This window comes from Ursus americanus, chromosome 12 (genome assembly GCF_024610735.1).
Source record: "Ursus americanus isolate L20-20 chromosome 12, mUrsAme1.1.p, whole genome shotgun sequence".
Lineage (NCBI taxonomy): Eukaryota > Metazoa > Chordata > Mammalia > Carnivora > Ursidae > Ursus > Ursus americanus.
Genome location: NC_142138.1, coordinates 18,613,565 through 18,621,212, shown reverse-complemented (window position 1 = coordinate 18,621,212; position 7,648 = coordinate 18,613,565).

The following is a 7,648-nucleotide window of genomic DNA, read 5'->3' as shown; positions in this document are numbered from 1 at the left end:
TCAGGAGAGGAGACAGTGGACAGAGATTCAGAGGAAAAGAGAAATTTGGCAGAGAGAAAGAGGAAAATGGTGCTGGAGGCAGGGCCTGAGCACAAGGTGGCTGCCATGTGTCTGTGGATGAAGATGAGGGAGGGGAAAAGAGGACGCAGAAGCCATTTTGATGCCTTTCAATTGTTCGTTTGCCTCAGTTAATTTAGAAATGGTATTTTGTAGAGGCAAACTTAGAATCCCGAAAAAGTTTGGAAGCCTCAAGTTCCCAACTACAATAGCCATCCCCATTCAGTTACCTTTTTCTTGCCTTGTTTCCTTTTCTAGGATCCATAGCCTTCTAATTCATTTTTGAGTAAAACAACTTTGAGGAGATGAAAAATTCCCCATAATGGATGTTGGTGTCCTAAATTACTTTTGGTTAAGTTAGTCCATTCAGTTATACATATGCATGAGGGGGCACCATAGTTTTTTAGATTTAAAACTGGCCAGGGGCACCTGGGTGGCTCAGTTGGTTAAGCATCTGACTCTTGGTTTCAGCTCAGGTCATGATCTCAAGGGTCATGGGATGGAGCCCAGCCTACCGCTCCCTGCTCAGCAGGGAGGCTACTTGAAAGATTCTCGCCCTCTGCCCTTCCCCCCACTTGTGCTCTCTCTCTCTGAAATAAAAAAATAAAATCTTAAAAACTGGCCAGAGTCCCAGTGGGGCACCCTCAAAGCATTTTGATGACTGGGATCCCATTTTTTGGAGGTTTTTCTCTAAACCTCTAGATAAATTCCTAAACACACAGTTTTAACAGGAATAGCCTGGTTCCAAAAGGAATCAGACCACAGGCCAGCACAGTTCCAGTAGGAACAGTGTGGTTCCGAAAAGGAATTGGATCAAAGGTCAACACAGTTCCAACTGGCACAGTTCCAACAGAAACAGTCTGATTCTGAAAGGAGTCAGACTGAAGGTCAGATTAGTACTCAGAAAAGACAAGGCCTTAAAACAGATCCTGAATAAAACCTGGAGGACTCGAACACAAAGAGAGCGAAGCTTGAAATCCAGGAAAAAACTCACACTCAAACTCCAGGGTCAGTGAGAAAGCAGTGAATCCAACTGGTCCTTGGGTACCCGCACCAGTTTGCTCACCAGCCTTGGAGCTGTTTGGGGGGGGTCTTCTCTGGATCACAGGTCTCATCACCATGTAATTTTAACCTGAAAAAACAAAACCACCAGTTATTTTACCAGCAAAAATTAGTTCATTTGGGAAGAGCAGAGAACTGTACCCTGGGACAAGGAAACCAAGGCAAATCCATAGGCAAGCCTGGAGAAGAACACTTAAGACTGCTCTCTTATAGAGGAGAGGGGGAAGCTGGGAAGGCTGTTGTAAACAAAATCCACTGGATTAAACTGGAAGTTCAAAGTATAATGGCTTTTCATTGGCTGAGTTGTGATGGTTTCTCATTGTCTGGGCTGTTGCAGGGGAAGGAGGAAAAACTTTCTTCCAGAGCCGGGATAGGGTAAAGTAGTATCCAAGTGCAAGGTCTGTGGGTCTGCAATTGACAAGGAGTGCTTGGGTGTGACAGCTCCCCTTGCTGGCCTCCAGACTCCATTCTAAATGAGTTTCCTTTTATTAATTTTCACAAGTGATATATCAGACAGATGACCTAATAGTGATACAGAATTTATGAGATTTGGCATAAATATCCCCTTAACTATAGTTTTTTAAAAAAATATACAAATATATATTTCCTAGTATCATTTTTAATCTTTTATTGCAGGCAGTTAACATTGAACTCAAATTTTCTGTTTATTTTTAAAAAAATTTTTCCTCCAAGTTTTTATTTGAATTCCAGGTCATTAACATAGAGGGTAACATCAGTTTCAGGTGTACAATTTAGTGATTCATCACCTACATACAACCCAGTGCTCATCCCACGTGCCCTCCTTAATACCCATCACCTATTTCACACATCCTATCACCCACCTCCCCTCCAGTAACCTTCAGTTTGTTCTCTATAGTTGAGAGTCTGTTTTCTGGCTTGCCTCTCTTTTTTTTCCCCTATGTTCATCTGTTTGTTTCTTAAATTCCACATGAGTGAACTCATATGGCATTTGTCTTTCTCTGACTGACTTATGTTGCTTAGCATTATATTCTCTAGCTCCATCCATGTCTTTCCAAATGTCAAGATTTCATTCTCTTATGGCCGAGTAATATTCCATTGTATATATACACCATGTGTTCTTTATTCATTCACCAGTTGATGGGAATTTGGACTCTTTCCATAATTTGGCTATGTTGATGATGTTGCAATAAACATCGGGGTGCATGCACCCCTTTGAATTAGTATTTTTGTATCCTTTGGGTAAATACCTAGTAGTGCAATTGCTGGATTATAGAGTAGTTCTATTTTTAACTTTTTGAGGAACCTCCATACTGTTCTCCAGAGTGACTGCACCAGTTTGCATTCCCAGCAACAGTGTAAGAGGGTTTCTCTTTCTCTGCATCCTCACCAACACCTGTTGTTTCCTGTGTTATTAATTGTAGCCATTCTGATTGTTGTGAGGTGGTATCTCACTGTTCGTTTGACTTGTATGTCTCTGATGATGAGTGATGCTGAGCATCTTTCCGTGTGTCTGTTAGCCATCAGTTTTTCTTTGGAAAAACTTCTACTCATGTCTTCTGCCCATTTTTTAAACTGGATTATTTGGGGGGGGGGTTGAGTTTGGTAAGTACTTTCTAGATTTTGGATACAAATCCTTTATCAGATGTCATTTGCAAATATCTTCTCCCATTCAGTAGGCTAGGCCTTTTAGCTTTGTTGGTTGTTTCTTTTGCTATGCAGAAGCTTTTTATTTTGATGAAGTCAAATAGTTTATTTATCATTTTTTTTGTTCTTGTTTATTTTTTGCTTTTGTTTCCCTTTCCTCAGGTGACATATCTAGAAAGAAGTTGCTATGGCTGATGTTGAAGAGGTTACTGCCTATGTTCTCCTCTAGGATTTTGATGGTTTCCTGTCTCACATTTAGCTTTTTCATCCATTTTGAATTTATATTACAAAGGTATAGTGAGGAAGACAGTATGGTACTGGCACAAAAACAGACACATAGACCAATGGAAGAGAATAGAAAACCTAGAAGTGAACCCACAACTATCTGGTCAACTAGTCTTTAACAAGCAGGAAAGAATATCCAATGGAAAAAAGACAGTCTCTTCAACAAATGATGTTGGGAAAACTGGGCAGCAACATGAAAAAGAATGAAACTGGGCCACTTTCTTACACTAATTTTTTATGTTTAAAAAATCTTTAGGGTCATCTGGGTGGCTCAGTCAGATAGGTGCCTGACTTCAGCTCAGGTCATGATACTCTGGACAGTATTTTATTATACTGTATTGTATTTTTAAAGATTTTATTTATTTATTTGAAAGAGAGAGTGAGTGAGAGAGAACACAAGCAGGGAGAGTGGCAGAGGGAGAGGGAGAAGCAGGCTTCCCACTGAGCAGGGAGCCTGATGTGGGACTTGATCCCAGGACCCCGAGATCAGGACCTGAGCCAAAGGCAGACACTCAATCGACTGAGCCACCCAGGCACCCCTGGACAGTATTTTAATTTGGCCAACATTTCAATAATTGCTGAGAAGAGAACAGAAAGGATGAGAACTAAAAACATCTGCATAATCAAAATTGTCTCTTATCCCTGGAGGCAAGACAGATACATTTCTATATTGAAAAAGTCACATAAAAGGAATAGTTTTGACATTTTTCCACTTCAGTCTTTTCAGGAAGCTTGAGATAATTTAATCTAAGAATCACAAGCACTGTCGTCAAGCAGTTATATTTATTAGAAATCCCTCACGTTCCTTGTACAGACCTTTTAAACAGACCTAGTACCAGTTTAGTTAACACAAATTTAGCTAGATTTTGCATGAAAAATGCAGAATTCCACAAAAGGAAAAAATATGTATCTGATAAAGCAAGACGAGTTTCAGGAATTTTCAAAAAATTACCCATAGTAGATTTACACCCACTACAGTAACTTTTGTTACTGTCCCAGAGTTCTTTTTCACCCTTTTAGCCTGCTTTCCAGATGCTTTTTATTATGAACTATTTGAGAGGTATGGAAGAACACACAAGACATAAATACAACCTGTGGTGCATGATAATAAAATGAGCACCCATGAAACCAGCAATCAACTGAAAAGCTGGATGTCAATAGCTCTGTAGGTTCCCTTGGGCCCCTTCCCCATCCCATCCCATCCTCCAGCCTTCCTCCCTAGGTGACTATTACTTTGTTTTCATTCTTCTCTTATCTTTATAATTCTATCAAATATATATGTGCATTGGGATAAACTATCCCATTATATTTGGTATCAAAGTTTATGTAAATAACAACATTCTATAGCTTGATTGTTATATTTGGTTTTATGTTTGAGGAATTCAACTATGCTGCTGCATGTAGCTGTAGCTGACTCCTTTTTTGCTGTTGTGTAGTATTCTATTGTGTGACTATGCCACAATTTATTTATCCATTCTCCTGCCAATGAGCATTTGAATTATTCCCAGGTTTCTTTCCTGTAACATATATCTATATATATCTTGTAGTAGACATGTGCACATATTTCTCTATGGTATATGTCAACTTTGTCAGCTAATTCCAAATGGTTTTCCGAAGTGTTTATACTAGTTTACACCCACACAATGTATAAGAATTCCTGGTTCTTTTCATCCTCGCCAACACCTGATATTGTCAAATTTTTAAATTTTATTTTTCTCTAAACCAGAAGATATAAAACAGTAACTAATGGGGCACCCGGCTGACTCAACTGGTACTGCATGTGGCTCTTGATTGTGGGGTTGTGAGCTTGAGCCCCACGTTGGGTGTAGAGATTAAATAAATAAATAAGCCTTTTAAAAAATCTTAAAAAATAAAACAAACAGTAACTTGCTGTGGCTTGTATTTGTATTTTCCTAATAATTTATGAAGCTGAGGATCTTTTTATGTGCTAGTTTGCTATTGGTATATTTTCTTTAATGATGTTTTTGCCCAAGTCTTATGCTTAATTTTTTTAAAAATTGGGCTGATTTCTTCCTATTATTATAAGACTTCTTATATTCTAGACACAAGTTTTCATCAGATGTATTTTGCAAATATTTGCCTTCCATGGCTTCCCTTTTTATTTTCATAACAATGTCTTCCGAAAAAAATCTTAAATTTTGATGAATTCCAATTTATCATTCTTTTTCCTTTATGGTCATACTTTTAGTGTTGTATCTAAGAAATTGTTGCCTAACCTAGTCAAAAAGACTTTTTTTTTTTTTTTTAATTCATTTGAGACAGAGAGACAGAGATAGCACAAGCACGGGGAAGAGAGGGAGAAGCAGGCTCCCCACTGAGCAGGGAGTCCTACACAGGCCCGATCCCAGGACCCTGGGATCATGAATGACCTGAGCCGAAGGCAGCTGCTTAACCAACTGAGCCATCCAGGTGCCCCCCACCTTTTTTTTAAGGCTGTTCAAACATTGTTTTTTTATTGCCATCGAGTTGTGCAATAGACATTCAGGGCACCTACTCCACATACCTTTTGCAAATGCTATTTAGTAAAATGTTTTTATGCCTGACAGGTTAAAGATGTGCTTTGAAGTACAACCAAATACAATGTATCCATCACAGGGATCAGAACAGTGTTCTCAGAGGTCAGCAATGAACCAAAGGTGACTTTTCCTGTCCTCTTTAGCCCAAGCCGCATCTCACTGCTGGGGTGAATGGACAGGGGGGAGAAATGTAAGAAAAGAACAAATGGAGTAAAGCAGGGCAGAAGGAGGGAAGGCTGGAGAAGGAAATTCCACCAGGAGAAAACAAGGAAACACATGCAATAGCAGTTAAAACGAACACACTGGAGATACGTGTCTCAACATACAAATGTCAAGAATACAATAGTAGAAAAAAAAAACTAAATTAAAAAATTTAAAAACAAATATATATATTAGACATTGAAAGCAAATTGCAGAAAGCTACATAGAGTATATTATTTCACTAAAGTTTAAAAGCACACAAAACAATTTGTTTTGGATGGATATGAACATAATACTGAAAGTATAAAAAACTGCACAAGAGTGGTGATCACCCAGTCAAGCTGGTGGCAACTTCCCAGCAGGAGGAAAGAGAGAAAAGACAGGAAAGGAGACTGGGAAGGAGGACAAGGATGGCTTCGGTTGACTCTGGTTCTGCTTTGTAAGCTGCATGGGGAATATACATGCATTTGCTATATTATTATTAGACCAAAAAGACTTTCTTCTGAAATTGTGTAATTTCAGCACTTATATTTAGTTCTATTTTCTATTTTAAGTTAATTTTTGGATGTGGTGTGAGATAATAATTGAGATTATCCAATTTTGTATATAGATAGCCCAGCACCATTTTTTTGAAAAGTCCATCTTTTCTCTTTTGAATTACTCTGGTATGTTAGTTAAAAATCAGTTAATTATATACATGTGGGTTTATTTACTAACTCTTTATTTTTTGCTTCTAAATTCTATTAATAAATTCTATTAATCTATATGTCTGAAGATACTTGCAAATGATATATCTGAGAAAGAGTTAATATCCAAAATACATAAAGAACTTACACAACTCAACACCAAAAAACCCAAATAATCCAATTAAAAAAATGGGCAAAAGACCTGAATAGACATTTTTCCAAAGAAGACATACAAATGGCCAACAGATACATGAAAAGATGCTCAACATCACTACTCACCAGGAAAATGCAAATCAAAACCACAACAACATATCACCTCACACTTGTCAGAATGGCTAGTATCAAAAAGACAAGAAATAAAGGCGTTAGCCAGGACGCAGAGAAAAAAGAACGCTTGTACACTGCTGGTAGGAATGTAAACGGATGTAACCACTGTGGAAAACAGTACGAAGTTTCCTCAAAAAGTTAAAATTAGAAATCTACCATATGATCCAATGATTCCAGTGCTGGGTATTTACCCAAAGAAAAAGAAAACTCTATTTTGAAAAGATATATGCACCCCTGTGTTTATTGCAGCATTATTTATAATAGTCAAGATATGGAAGCAACCTAAGTGTCCATCAAAAGATGAATAAAGAAAATGTGGTGCGTATATAAATGTATTATATATATATGGGGGGTGGGAGGATGGGCAAAACGAGTGAAGACGGGTAGGAGATATATGTTTCCAGTTGTGGAATAAAGAAGTCAAGGGGATGAAAGACAGCATAGGGAATATAGTCAATACTATCATGATAGGACTGTATGGTGACAGATGGTAGCTACACTTGTGATACACATAACATAACCTACAGAGTTGCTGAGTCTCTCTGCTGTACACCTGAAACTAATGTAACATTGTATGTCAATTACACTTCAATTAAAAAATATGTATATCTGTCCTTATACCAATATCACACGATTTTGATTATTGTAGCTTTATAGTGAGTCTTGAAATCAAATAGTGTCAGTCCTCTGGAACTTTGCTCTTCAAAGTTATTTTAACTATTCTAGAATGCTTTGCATTTCCACCTAAATCTGGAATCAAGTTGTTGATTTATAAAAACACAAAAAACAACTTATGACACCTATCTTTTCATTCTTTTTATGTTTTGTTTTAATATAGATGTTCCTAATTTTAATAAGGTCTAATTT